At 45.5% G+C, this 14840-nt stretch overlaps 1 protein-coding gene across 1 annotated transcript in view; it reads right to left on the bottom strand.

Annotated features, from left to right (window-relative positions):
* LOC144762684 (uncharacterized) overlaps positions 1-14840 on the bottom strand; it is a 955001-nt gene that overhangs the window by 373618 nt on the left and 566543 nt on the right. The gene's annotated exons all lie outside the window — the stretch shown is intronic.

The raw sequence follows: 14840 nt of genomic DNA, 5'->3' as shown, positions 1-14840 counted from the left end.
GCAGTGTCACAGCACAAGCTGTAAAGCCGCTGAGGGTATATATTAACTTCATAGTCAAGTCAAACATATCTATAGAACAAATTCTTGCTGCTACGAACTCCGAACAAGATATGCTTGCCCTCAAGCGCATTGCTCCACATCAATCCAGTGGTGTAACACGGGCCCCTGCCGTGCGGAGGGCCCCCAAGCTCCAGCGGGCCCCCTCAGGAAGGTACTCTGGCCAGAGAGCGCCTGACTGAGTCCGGAGGGGGACCCTCCATGTACCTTGCAGGAGGGCCCTCTCAAGTTTTGTTATGCCAGTGCATCAATCCTGGATGAAACATACTCAACCTCTTGGAAAGTTTCTGTTACTCAAGAAGGCATTATATTACAAGGTTCGAGAGTTGTCGTTCCCGAGAGTCTGAGACAACAAGTCATTTAACTAGCCCACGTGGGTCATCGTGGCATTGTCGCCACTAAGAGAGCTCTCTGAGACCAAGTGTGGTTTCCTTACCTTGATGAAAGAGTTAAAAGTTGAAAGAGAAATAAAGGACTGTCAGTTGTGCATAGCTTACAAGGTCTCAGATTGGTATGTGTGACATTTTCATACTTTCAGTGTAATTATGAGTGACATTTCAACGACTATGAGTGACACTTTCCCGCGAGCAAATTCAAGCAATGAAGATGAGGGAAATGTATAAATATCAGAAATTACACCCATTTGAGAAACAGCAAACTAAAAGAAGATCTTAAAACTACTGCAAAGCACCAAAAATGCAAGGGCACTCACTGGAGACATGATTGCGTTAATGGAGCTGCCTTCCTCCTACCGCTTCCCCAACACTCTCGCGGGCAAAATCAAGCATTGCAGTCCATGGAAAAAGAAACATATCAGAAATTCAGGGCCGGACTGGGAACCAAAACCGGCCCTGGCAAAGTGCTCGGCAATCCTCCCCCCACCCCCCCTTACCACTATAAGGGGTTGGAAGTGCCGCCGAGCTCTTTGCCGGGGCCGGTTTTCGGCCGATTGTGTTGCAAAATTGGCCCCCAGGGGCTCAAAACCGGCCCCCACCCTTGCGGCGCACCGGGGGAATGCCCGGTGCCCTTTATGGCCAGTCCGGGCCTGCAGAAATTACACTCATTTGAGCATGAGAAACTCTAGCTCTTAAAACTGGTGCCAAGCACCTGATCTTTGCAGCATGCATTTTAACTAGCAACATTAATCATTAGTTAACTTTGATGTTTTTATTGTTGCACGAAAACTGCAGGACCCACAAGTAACACTCCAGCAGGAGCTTTTACACCCATAAGTTATGTCTAAGCACAGCACCTCCTCCCAAGCTCAGCCGCAAGTGTGGATGAACCACAAGTAACAAAAGGACCTCTGTGGCAAATGCAATAACCCACTGAGCTAGCTACATAAAATACATTTTGGTGATATCAATGTACACGTTCTTTGCAGCAGGCATGTTAACCCTCTGCACTACTATATGGAGAGTCTGAGACAACTCGAAACGGCCACTAGAAAAAAACTCTGATCTCTCTCCAGCAGGTCTTTCACTTACTAAGAATTAATCAGTGCTGGGAAAAATTCCTACTGCCTCGGGCAGCTTTGACCTGGTGTGACTGTGTGACTGCAGAACTTCAGCCATGTAAGACAGCAGGGCAGTCAGCGGGTGACCGGTGTTACATTTCTAAAGCAATTTTTTAGGTTGAGCCTGGGCGGCGCATGCGTTACTCTGCGAGCCCATGCTGTATTGAGGAGTGGAATAAAAGCTCTGCCCATTGCCCATCTTTTTAATTGGCTCCTGTTACAGTCCTTTCAAAATCGCTGCTTTTCATTCGTGAATAGGCTAACTAGTCCTCCTTGGTACCGCCTTGACTGCATTTGTAACCTCCCATAATGACTGGACTTTTTACTTGTGGTCTTACATGGCCTGCTTTATCTAGTCGGTGAGCACTATTTTCTTTAATGGGAAATAATGTAAAGAGTGCACACCTGCTTAAGCAATGGCGGCTGTAATTTTTTTGGGGGGGGTATTTGCGGCACACTATGCACGCTTTAACTTAATGAACGTCAGCTATAAATATGACCAATCCCCTGCACAGAGGCCGTGCAAAGCGGGCGCTGTTAATTTCCAAAACTGTTTTTTACTAACTCAGCCATTAATGTTTGAAATATGCTTGTTCCTTGCTACCTCCCCCAGCTGCACGGACGCCTTCAATTTTTTTTTCACTACTTCAATTTGTGGTTGTTTCAAGCGCCACATACTGTGCTTTCACATTAATAGAGATTTTGCACATTTCTTTAGACAAGCCTTGTCTAACTCACTCAACAATATGAACGTTAAACATCAGATAAGTACACTTGGTGTTGTCCAACGCTTCATGGCACACTGTGCAGCCCTTCGTGCTTAGAAATCAATTCCCAATTTCCATGCCAAATTTAAATTAAATTTAAATTAAATTTAAAAACAGAAGTAGAATATTAGATTCAGTTATGAAACACCTTAGAAACAGAGGGCAACAGACTTTCATAGTTTGTATTTATTTATTTATGCATTTTTGTATAGCGCAAACTTTACCCAGAGGTGTCAGAGCACTTTACAAAAGAAAAAGTACATTACATAAGGAATTAGAGTAGCATGGACGTAGATACAACTATTTATACACAGCTTTCCTGCTTAGGAACACCCACCTTGAATACATTATACCTGACACAGGTATAATGTGATGCAGGGCTTTACAACATGAAGCACCTCCCTAGATGCGTCACATTGTAAATTGGCTGCATTTTCATTCCAGATAACGCTCCGACAGTGTACCAGGCCATTTCCAGACTACATTAGATCTCTGAATCTATTCATGTGGATAGAGGAGATTGGTCAGTGATGGGGTGGTTCTGGGAACTGTTATCCGCCTGGGGATGGAAGATTCTGATGGTCATTGGGATGACCTTAGCCATTCTTTTTCTGTTCTGTCTGTGTTTACAGTGTGCTCCTGCAATATGTGGCCTCTGTGCCACATCATGTGTAAGGAAACCTATATCGAGGGATGAACTAAGTAATAGGATGATGCTACAGCAACATCTCAATGATTTTATGAATATAGACCTGGACTCAGATTAGCGTGAGTGTAGGTTAATTGCCTATGTAAGGGCAAAAGGAGGGTCTATGGTACTGAAAATTCTGGACCCGTGTCATAAACATCATCGTATCATGACGATTTTGGTGTCAGCAGACCGAGAATGACGAGTATATTACATACAAGCATTTATGTCGTATTCGAGCGGCGACATCACCCTGAAATCAGGGATTCCGTCCTGAACCCCCGGGTTCCATTTTGTGCATGGCAGCCATTTTGTGGTTGCCCTCACATAGGCCGATGACCAAGGCCAAAACAAGTCTTAAAGGACACGTACACCTTTGCTGACTTTTGCGTGACCTGGGCAAGCTGACTCCACTGCCCGAAGGTAAGTATACTTGTAAAGTGCACTGTTACTCCATCTCGGAGTGTCCTGGTGCTGTATACCGCTGGGGAACCCGTCCTGGCTTTCCCTGTGAGATGGTCCCTCCTGGGCACCTCCAAGGTGAAGCCAGGCATCCCCGGCGCTGATGGGGCCGTTGTGGAGATTAAGCAAGCTATTGCCCAGAGTTGCAGAGTGGAACCCATGGTTAGTGTAGGAACCTCGGCGAGAATTATCGAGTCCGCGGACATTGACCCAAGACCCTGCCGCGTCGGGAATTGAACCCTGGTCCCGGGCCGATCTCTGCTTCAGGGTATGCCACCTCTAACCAGTGAGCCACACTTCTCCCCAAACCTGTTCGGCCGGTTCCTTTCCCAGTGGCCGACCGAGATTAGGATCAAGGTGCCACATGCCATAAACCCTTCATCGCACACAACTATGCCTAATCTTACACACACCTGTCTCTGTTTCTTGATTTATGGCCTGCTTTACGATGAGGAGGTGCCCGATTTTATTAGGGGTCCGTCCGATATCTGATGGAAAGTGTTGGGCCTCGCCGGGAAATTGATTATGGGCTGGGCAAACTGAAAAATGTGCTTGTCATCATGATTCTGCCTTTCTTTGTTAGGAAAATATGTGAATGGTCAACTGTAAAAGAAGGAATGTTTGCCTAAAGCATAATATTTTGTATAAAAAGAGATGGCTGGCTTTGTAAGTTGAGCAGTCTCCTGAGAATATACACCGTGTTGTACTTCTAGGATACCTGTTACTGGCTGCAGCCAATAAATTCGATCTTTGACTTCACCAAGAAGACTCTGTGTTTCTGTAGTCTGGGACAGGAAGGACTCGAAGTCTTAGGGTGTGTTCCCTGGCACCACTGGGTTCATAAAAACCCAGTACTTCAGTTGGCGCCCAACGTTGGGCGATTTCAGCGGTACCGGTCCAAGCCAGAGGTTCGTGAGGAGCTTTGTGTGAAAATTCTGGAGGAAGGCCAACCACTTCATTGACCCCTGTGGTCCGAAAGTCTTTGCTGCGAGGTTCCCCGCTTCCCGACGGCTACGAAGGACTGCTGCCCTGACTATCGCCCTGTCTTGGACCCTTTGATGATTTGTAGAGCGAAACGATAGACGAGTCTTCTGGTGATGTCATCGATACCTCAGTTAAGTATAAGTGGAGCGTCTCCCAGTCCTTAGTTTGGTTCTTAGTTTGGGTATCCCCTTGGGATCTTTGATTTGGAACTTGCAAGTACCAAAGCCGAGGGACTCGTGTATTCACGAGACTATCGTAATTCGATAATCCTTTGAAGTTTGAAGCTAGACTAGTGAGCGAAGATGCCTGGTCTTAGCAGACTTGGAAATTTATTTTGTCTTGGTTGTGATAGGGATTCCCGATTGGAGGACTCGTGTCCGGTTCCTCCGATTGGAATTCCAACCTATGAGCTCTATGTGAAGCACGGCGTGGACCCCATCACATATAATGAAGTATGGATCCGATACACCAGGAAGGATGGTGTTTTAAAGTGGCCCCAATATGGTAGTTTTGACACAGAGGTTTTAGATAATCTAGAGGTCAGACTCTTTAAGACGAAAGCCCGGCCGGCGATGTTTGACTCTTTCCGCCTATGGCGAAAGGAAGCCAAACAGAAAGAAATGAAATTAGCTAAAAGGAATAAAAGAGAAAAGGGTATTTCGATAATGCAAGCTGCTAAGCAGTATAAAGATAACGAAGAAGAGCAAGCGAGTGAGCAGTTGCACAGGCAACGTAAAATGGCAATCGATAAATGCTATCCAGTTTTTCCGCCTCTTCAGCAGGATGCAGCAAAAGAACTTGAGAAAGACCCTCTAATGTCACATTTATTGAATTCGCCACCACCCTATGCGCAGAGTGCTACTGCACCTCCGCAACCTTTAGTTGTGCAACCTCCGATTGTTGTGCCTCAGGTTTTTCCACAGCCGCCAGCTCCTCTTCAGTTGGCTCTTACTGCTACGGCGCAGCCCCCTCAAGGGCCGCCGACTTTGATACCTGCTCCGCCTTTACTCCCTACAACTTTGCCTACTGCATCGACTACCTCTCCTGATGTTCCTCCTGTTACTGCGTCTGCCTTGCCTCACTCTGCTTTTCCTCCTGTTCTTTCATCGACTTCTCCTTCTGTTCGACAGAGAATGACTGACACCATTGCTAGTCTCCTATCCCCTCTTTTTGGGGCCGCAAGTATGACCCCTGTTTCAACGCACAGCACAAACAGCTGCGTAGTCAACTGCCCGACTCTAGAGAGCGGGAAACGTTGGATTATTTAGCACATAAATGGGTTTCAGACCCCACAAGATATGAGCTGGAGTCTGTCATGGATGTCTTCCATCAGCGGGAAGCACCAAAGCAGAGATACGTTTTTGAAAAAATGTGTGCTTTTCTTTGTGAGGATTTGGAAGATAATGATTTGGAGCCCAATCCACCCGAGTTGTGCCGTGTACGGTTCGAGTTTGCAAAAGGAACGATTGTGGGTTCCGATGTTGAGAGAGCAGTTGCGACATTGTTGTCATTTAGGAGGGAGGCTATCTCTCGATCATTGTTTGAGCCTGATCCCTCTGTTAGGAGGAAAGCAAGACAGTACCCTATGAGAGAGGTTCCTCCGGTATGGAAGGAAGCCGTTGCAGCTGATGTCGCTAATCAAATTGATGCCGTGCCGGCTCACTTTCAGCGTGTTTTTGTACATGTTCCTTGGAAGCGAGCTGAAGTTTTGGCCCTTAAGCAGACTTTGCCTGACCCCCGTAAAAATCCTGCAGGGTATTATAAGGAACTATCACAGACCGCAGACTCATGCATTATGAATTTAGCCGATATCGACATGTTGTTTGGAAATGTTGTTCCACAGCCTTTATGGGGTTTGATTCGTCACACTGATCCTGCGCAGGAGTTAGGTGATACCTGGGCTAATATTGCTACTGCAGATGGCCGACAAGTTTGTGGTGCTAAACCTGAGCCTTTAGTTGCAGAACTCCCTGGTAAGATAGTTACTTACATGAAGACTTTAATGCCTGCGATGCGTGTAAATTGGGACAAATTGTCTGCATGTAAGCAGAAGAAAGAGGAAACCGTGTCTGATTTCTTCACCAGGTTTGAAGAGACGTTCATCGACCACAGTGGTCAAGATATGAGTATAGAAGGTGGTCAACGGTTGTTCGTTGACAAGTTCGTACATAATTTGCTTCCTGAGTTGTGTAAGAAATTGAAAGATTCAGAGAGTTTGTGGGCCGTTTCCTCATCAGCACAGATCTTGGCTACTGCGCAGTATTACAAAAATAGAGATAAGGAAGAGAAAGATAGAGTAGAAAAGAAAACGAAAGAGTTAAAGACGAAGGTTCTTTTACAGCAAGCTTATCCGCCCCGTAATGGTCAGCGTGATTATCAGCAACCTCAGCAATTTCAGAGAAATTCGCAAAGGTTCGAGTTTTCTCAACAACGTTTTCCTGTAGGCCCTAATCAGTGTGCATATTGCAAAGAAGAGGGTCATTTTAAAAGTAGCTGCCCTGCTCTGTTACAGCGTATGAATGGTGTTTCTAGCGCAAGAGGTCGAGGTGTTTCACAAACTCTTAGAGGTAGAGGGCGTGGAGGATTCTCCCAGAACGCATGTCCATTCCCTCCTCAGAATTCAATGGATAGTTTTGATCAGCAGAATAACGCGTCCAGTAGGACGACTCAGTACTATGCTGATGACTACTATGCAGAAGATGAGAATATGGAAGGTAATGATTGCTAGGACAGCCATAGACAAAGAGAGGGAGTCGTCTCAGTTCCAGTAGATCAGAGTGGACCTTATGTTGAGGTGATTACATCAGGTGTGTCAGAGCCTTTTCTGTTGGATACTGGTGCTACAAAGAGTTCTATTATGCACTCTAAACTCCCTGGCGCACCTTTGTCTGGCGAAATGAATGTCTCAGTAGGTTTTTCTGGCGCCCCGGTTAGGAACCCGATTTCTAGTCCTATGTCTCTTTCTGTTGGACCTTGTGAATTCGAAGCACCCCTTATTCTAACGACGGGTTGTGGTGAGAACTTGTTAGGATTGGATCTGTTAAAAAGATTGTACGCAACATTGTATTGTTCTCCTTCAGGAGTACAACTTACACTAGGTAAGAGAGTGGTCTCCCAAATGTATTTGTCGAAGGATAAACTTCCGACAGAATTGTTGCTTCTTCCTGATATTCTTTGGGCTACTGGCCCTAATGATGTGGGCCTTTTGGAAATACCGCCATATGTTGTGACATAAAAAGCCAATGTTAAAATGCCACGTATTCCCCAATACAAGATCTCTAGTGAAGGTGAGAAAGCGTTACTAGCGATCATTTATGATTTGATTGAAAAAGATGTAATTGAAGAGACAAGAGGCAACGTTTGCAATAGTCCTGTTCTGCCTGTTTTGAAGCGTACTGACCCTTCTCAGCCACCTGTTTACAGATTTGTAATCGATCTTAGAGAGGTGAATAAAATCGTTGTGCCACAATTTCCGGTTGTTCCCGACATCACTGCCCTATTGGCTATGATTCCAGCTTCTGCGACTTGGTTCTCGGTGATTGACCTGAAAAATGCCTTTTTCAGCATCCCGATTGCCGAGGAGAGTAGGGATATTTTCGGCTTCTGTTTAGGAGGACGAAGCTTCCGGTTCAAACGCGCTCCCCAAGGCTATTGTGAGAGTCCATCAATATATAGTCAGGCTTTAAAAACACAACTTGATACGATTGTTTTACCTGATGGCGCTACCCTTATTCAGTATGTTGACGATTTGCTAGTTGCTGCAGATACTGAGGAAATTTGTAAAGAAGCAACATTGTCATTGTTGCGTCATTTATCTGATTTACATCACAAAGTGTCCCTTTCAAAGTTGCAATATTGTCGACAAGAAGTGACCTACTTGATCATCTCTTGTCGAAGGAGGGAAGGAAACTGACCCCAGAAAGAATTCAGGCAATTGCAAAATTGAGTGTGCCAATGACACAGAGAGAAGTGCGTGCTTTCTTGGGTATCACGTCATATTGCAGACAATGGATACCGAATTTTTCCTTGCTGGCCAAACCTTTGGTGGCATTGACCTGTAAAGATACGCCGAATCCCCTTCCATGGTCTGAAGATTGTCAGAAAAGTTTTTCCGAATTGCGTGATGCATTGTGTTCGGCTCCTGTGTTGGGTACCCCCGACTACAGTAAACCTTTTACACTGTATGTCCATGAAAACGAAGGATGTGCATTGTCAGTGTTGACACAGTCTTTTGGGGACAAGCAGCGTCCATGTGCGTATTTTTCATCGACTTTGGATCCGGTAGCTAGAGCATTGCCGAGTTGTTTGAGAGCCACAGCGGCAGCAGCTGTTTCTATTCGGCAGTCTGCTGGTTTAGTGATGAATAATACGTTGATTGTAATGGTTCCACATGCAGTGGATACTTTGCTAAACAGAACCAAGACACAGCACTTAACTAGTGCTCGATTGTCAGGTTACGAGCTGACACTTATAGCGAGTCATGTACACATAAAGAGATGCAACACGTTGAATCCAGCTACGTTGTTGCCGATTGTAGCAGAGACAGATGTTTCTGAACAGCATGATTGCGTTCTTAGGACAGAAGAAGAAACGAAAGGGAGAATAGATCTCAAGGACACTCCTCTTGTGGAGTGTGATGGTACCTTATGGGTGGATGGTTCATGCTTTAAGCTTCCGAATGGTGATACGACTGCGGCATATGCTGTTACGACTTTGCATATGATTGTTGAAGCTGCACGCATCCCACATAATTCAGCTCAAGCAGCAGAGTTGATTGCACTTACAAGAGCGTGTGTGTTATCAAAAGGAATGAAAGTGACCATATATACGGACAGCCAGTATGCGTTTGGTGTGGCTCATAGTTTTGGACGATTGTGGAAAGAACGTGGGTTTTTGACTTCGCATGGAGCCAAGTTACAGCATGGTCAGTTGGTGAATGAGCTTCTTGAGTCACTTAATTTACTGTTGCAAGTTGCGATTGTGAAATGCAGTGCACATAAGAAGGTTACTGATGATGTTGGTCGTGGTAATGCATTTGCTGATGAAATCGCAAAAGAAACAGCGAGAGATGTGATGAGTCGAATGTATGTTGCAGGCCCTGCGAGATGGGTTGGTGACATTGGAATGTGTGAAGATACGATAGAGAGTGTGAAGTCTATTCAAGCTGAAGCTACAGAGAAAGAGTTGAGTGTGTGGAGAGAGAGTACGGGTAAATTGGATGCAAATGGTTGTTGGGTTGAATTGTCAGAACATCAGCGATGGTTGTTACCCGATGCATATGTGCTTGCAGTGGTTACAATGGCCCATGGGCTGGCTCACATCAGTGTGAAAGGGATTTGTAAGTTGTTGGCCCCAGTATGGCAGAATGCTAGAATTCCTAAGTGTGCAGAGAATGTGGTCAAAAATTGCATGGTGTGTTTGAAATACAATCCTGGTAGGGGAACCCCAACTCCAGCTGGTCATTTTGCGCCTCCAACGTATCCGTTCGAGGTTTTGCAGCTAGATTTCATCCACATGGAGAGGTGCAACAACTTAAAATACATACTCGTTGTTGTTTGTGCCTTTTCGAGATGGATAGAAGCATATCCCCTAAAAGATAACACTGCCATGTCCACAGCTAAAGCCCTTGTCAAAGAATTCTTCCCCAGATTTGGCTTACCGAGAATGGTCTGGAGTGATAATGGGAGTGAATTTGTGGGTCAAGTGATGAAGAGAGTATGTGAAGGGCTAGGAATCCAGCAGAAGTTTCACGCTGCAAATCACCCCCAATCAGCTGGACTAGTAGAGTGCTACAATGGCACGTTAAAACTGAAACTGGCCAAAATACAAGCGAGCTCTCATCTTAAATGGCCCGATGCCTTACCATTAGCACTTCTATCGACAAGAATGACTGTGCATTCACGAGTGACACTTAGTCCTTACGAAATCGTGTTCGGCCGCCCGGCCAACATATGGGGAGTGCCTAGGCCGACAAAATTCAGTGAAATTGAACACCCTGTGTTGCTTGATTATTTGTATGATTTGACGGCTAAATTGCGTGTTTTACACCAACAGGTTCACGATACTCTGCCTCAGGTCTCTGAAACTCCAGGACACACTATCGATCCTGGTTCGTGGGTCTTGGTTAAAAACTTCCAGCGGACAAAGAATGATCAGCCCCGCTGGACCGGCCCCCACCTAGTCCTTTTGTCAACGAGATCCGCCGTGCGAGTGGAAGGAAAAAGGAACTGGATCCACGGCGTACACTGTAAGAGGGTCCCTTTGCCTCTGCCATACGACCGGTGGGTCCAGGAGGGTATTGCTGACTCTGAGACTGAGACTGTGCCTCGTTTTCTGCCTTTCAGCGATGCACGTGTAAAAGGAACAAATTCTGAACGTGAAAGTGACAATCTTTTGCAGGAAGCTGTGCCACCGTCAATTCGATTGGACACTACCGAGCCTGAACTCTTGTTCCAAGACCAGACATTACCTGGAAAAAGCCGCTATAATCTGAGGCCGAGAACTATGGACAAATAAAAAAAATTCCCTTTTCTTTGCTATTTTTGAAAGGGCAGCTCTCTCATCTGAGAAACTTTTTTATTTTTGTTTTTCGAACCACCATCCGGGTTTAGCTGTAGGGTCGCGGGCGACAAGTCTTTGGAGTGCAAGCCAAAGACACAAGGTCGACGGTTCTGGTTGGTCCTTGGGAGTTCCCTGGACTGACAGGCGCATTCCTTAGCACGGAACACCCTACCTCCGCGAGCAGCAAGGTTAGAGGATGGAGTTTTTCAAGATGGAGAGACCTGCCAAAGAGATTAACTTTAAAACCAAAATGTGTATAATGATGACCAAGAAAGGTTTTTTGATGTTATGCATTTTTATGTTGCTTAGTGTAATGATGTTTTTAATAGGATATGTTTTATTTTATTTTCAAGTGACATTTGCACCCACTATACAGCCCATGCCTCCTTCTACTGTTTCCTCACATTCTTTTCACCCTTTACCTGAACATGAGTCCGTTAGGAGATTAGAGTTTATCAATAACTCCTTCGTTCAGCTTTTGCACCAACACCAATTAGTAGTGAACACGACTAACTGTTGGGTGTGTGGTCTTATGCCTCATACTACTGATAAAGGTATCCCTTATTTGGTCCTGCCTTTCAGCCATAATGGTTCTGTATGGGCATACAGAACGATGTTCATCTATGCTCATGAAGTCCACCCCATACGTTCTGAAAAAGATAATCCAAAGAATAGTGCTCTAGTTAAGGGTATAGTAGATATGATTAGAGAAGCTATTTCCTATGAGACTATCCCGAGAGATGAGACACTAGCGTACATTGGATGGAGCGTGACCGGGTATGGAGTTACTCTGAGTGAAAACCAGCGAGCAAAGAGATCCTCGATTTGGATTGTACCCCATCAGGGTCACCTATGTCTGCAAGGTAATGACAAGAATCCCAGAGCTCAGTTAGGAAAGAGTATCTGCACGGAGACATATATCTTTGCGTCTCAGACTTCCCCTTCGTTCCTAGCAGCTAAGGGTACCTATTTCATCTGTCATGATAGAGCCTACACATGGTTGCCCCCTGACTTCTCGGGCACATGTTTTGTTTCGTTCCTGTTGCCCCCCACCTACACAGCTGCGGCAGATTACCACAAGACAAGGATAGTTAGAGGTGTCTTCAGTAAAGAAGACACTGTAGGACAAGAATTGGGAGACTTCTCGAAGGCTTTTCTGCCGTTTTGGGTACCTATGGTTAACAGCAGGAACATAAGGCAATTGACAAGGGTGGTTGAATCCACCGTAGTTGAAACTGCCGGTGCCCTTAGTAACTTGACTGCTGAGCTCCAATCGGATCGTCTTATGACTCTTCAGAACAGAGTTGCGTTAGATGTCATACTTGCAGACCGAGGTGGGGTATGTAAAGTGATCCAATCAAGTTGCTGCATTTTCATTCCAGATAACGCTCCGACAGTGTACCAGGCCCTTTCCAGACTACATAAGATCTCTGAATCTATTCATGTGGATAGAGGAGATTGGTCAGTGATGGGGTGGTTCTGGGAACTGTTATCCGCCTGGGGATGGAAGATTCTGATGGTCATTGGGATGACCTTAGCCATTCTTTTTCTGTTCTGTCTGTGTTTACAGTGTGCTCCTGCAATATGTGGCCTCTGTGCCACATCATGTGTAAGGTAACCTGTATCGAGGGACGAACTAAGTAATAGGATAATGCTACAGCAACATCTCAATGATTTTATGAATATAGACCTGGACTCAGATTAGCGTGAGTGTAGGTTAATTGCCTATGTAAGGGCAAAAGGAGGGTCTATGGTACTGAAAATTCTGGACCCGTGTCATAGACATCGTCGTATCATGACGATTTTGGTGTCAGCAGACCGAGAATGACGAGTATATTACATACAAGCATTTATGTCATATTCGAGCGGCGACATCACCCGGAAATCAGGGATTCCGTCCTGAACCCCCGGGTTCCATTTTGTGCATGGCAGCCATTTTGTGGTTGCCCTCACATAGGCCGATGACTAAGGCCAAAACGAGTCTTAAAGGACACGTACACCTTTGCTGACTTTTGCGTGACCTGGGCAAGCTGACTCCACTGCCCGAAGCCAAACCTGTTCGGCCGGTTCCTTTCCCAGTGGCCGACCGAGATTAGGATCAAGGTGCCACATGCCATAAACCCTTCATCGCACACAACTATGCCTAATCTTACACACACCTGTCTCTGTTTCTTGATTTATGGCCTGCTTTACGATGAGGAGGTGCCCGATTTTATTAGGGGTCCGTCTGATATCTGATGGAAAGTGTTGGGCCTCGCCGGGAAATTGATTATGGGCTGGGCAAACTGAAAAATGTGCTTGTCATCATGATTCTGCCTTTCTTTGTTAGGAAAATATGTGAATGGTCAACTGTAAAAGAAGGAATGTTTGCCTAAAGCATAATATTTTGTATAAAAAGAGATGGCTGGCTTTGTAAGTTGAGCAGTCTCCTGAGAATATACACCGTGTTGTACTTCTAGGATACCTGTTACTGGCTGCAGCCAATAAATTCGATCCTTGACTTCACCAAGAAGACTCTGTGTTTCTGTAGTCTGGGACAGGAAGGACTCGAAGTCTTAGGGTGTGTTCCCTGGCACCGCTGGGTTCATAAAAACCAAGTACTTCACTTGCGCCACTGGTGCGTCACTTTTTGAAAGGAGCATGAAAGGAGCGTTCCATGCGTGTTGCTGTGGATGTTCCCACGCAACACCCATTGAACCTGACACATTTCCAAATGAGTCTGAAAGCTGTGCCTCCCCAGGGGAGGCGTAGGGAGGAAAAACGTGGAGAAATGTATTCATTTCTCCTTGTTTTTTTTCCCATTTCTATGCGTGCTGCATTCTGCAGCACACATGGAAAAGGAAAGCAACTCTGGTGATTGTTTATGAACTTGAAGGTGTTCCTTGCTGCACATAAAAATCAGTAAAACTATGACATTTTGTAAGTTTCTATATGTGCTAATGCAGCACACATAGAAGTTGTAAAACACCATTTCTGAATGGTTATGTGCAGGAAGGGAAACGTTCCCGCGCATGAACAATTATCCCTGTGACGCAGGCATGGTGCAAGGGTACCTTCGTGGGCACATTGCAGCAGTTTGTGCGCCAGAGCAGGGGGAAGCACAGGAATGCGACATATTGTTCTAAATATGTTGCATCTCTGTGCTTCGAAACTAACGCAGCGCGGCGCAGCAAAATGACTTGCTGCACCGCGGTGCCTATGGGGCTTTAAACCCCTTGGACCTCCCGTACTTCACTATTCCCAAGTTAAAAATGATGATTCAAAGGTTGCGTAAGGCGCTTGTAAATAAGGTTTATTGTAAATCTGCCCCGAACCGTACACGCAAAAGAGAAACAGAAAAACACCACAATGCTGTTGCTCTACGAATTTCCAGTAGGTCGCACAAGATTAATCTGTGGAGTGGATTCAAGCGAAGGATTTCTCGAATACTGCGGATTAAAGGTTTTTTTGGGGGGACGGGGGGGGGGGGGGGGGGGTTGGGGGGGAGTAATAACCTCAGGTTCTGATTGTTGTGGGGGAGACCGCGTAATTAATAGATGTTTTTCATATTTTCTTTAGAAAAACAAGTAAAAGCAGAAGCACCCAAAACATATGTGAGAAGAGGGTGCTGTGTCTACCTTTCTTAAATATTTGCAGAAAATGTATTTTCAAGAGGCATGAGCACACGAGTAAGCAATGAACGAAATAGTGGACATCTCAGTGCGCATGCGTATATGCAGCTGCGAGGCTTTCGGAGAAGAAACACATCCCAATCCACTTTCGAACACGATGCATCTCAAAAGTCACATTGAAAGCAATTGTAGGG

The sequence above is a fragment of the Lissotriton helveticus genome, chromosome 6, assembly GCF_964261635.1.
Source record: "Lissotriton helveticus chromosome 6, aLisHel1.1, whole genome shotgun sequence".
In the NCBI taxonomy this organism is placed as follows: Eukaryota; Metazoa; Chordata; class Amphibia; order Caudata; family Salamandridae; genus Lissotriton; species Lissotriton helveticus.
This window is presented reverse-complemented; position numbering and strand designations above follow the sequence as displayed.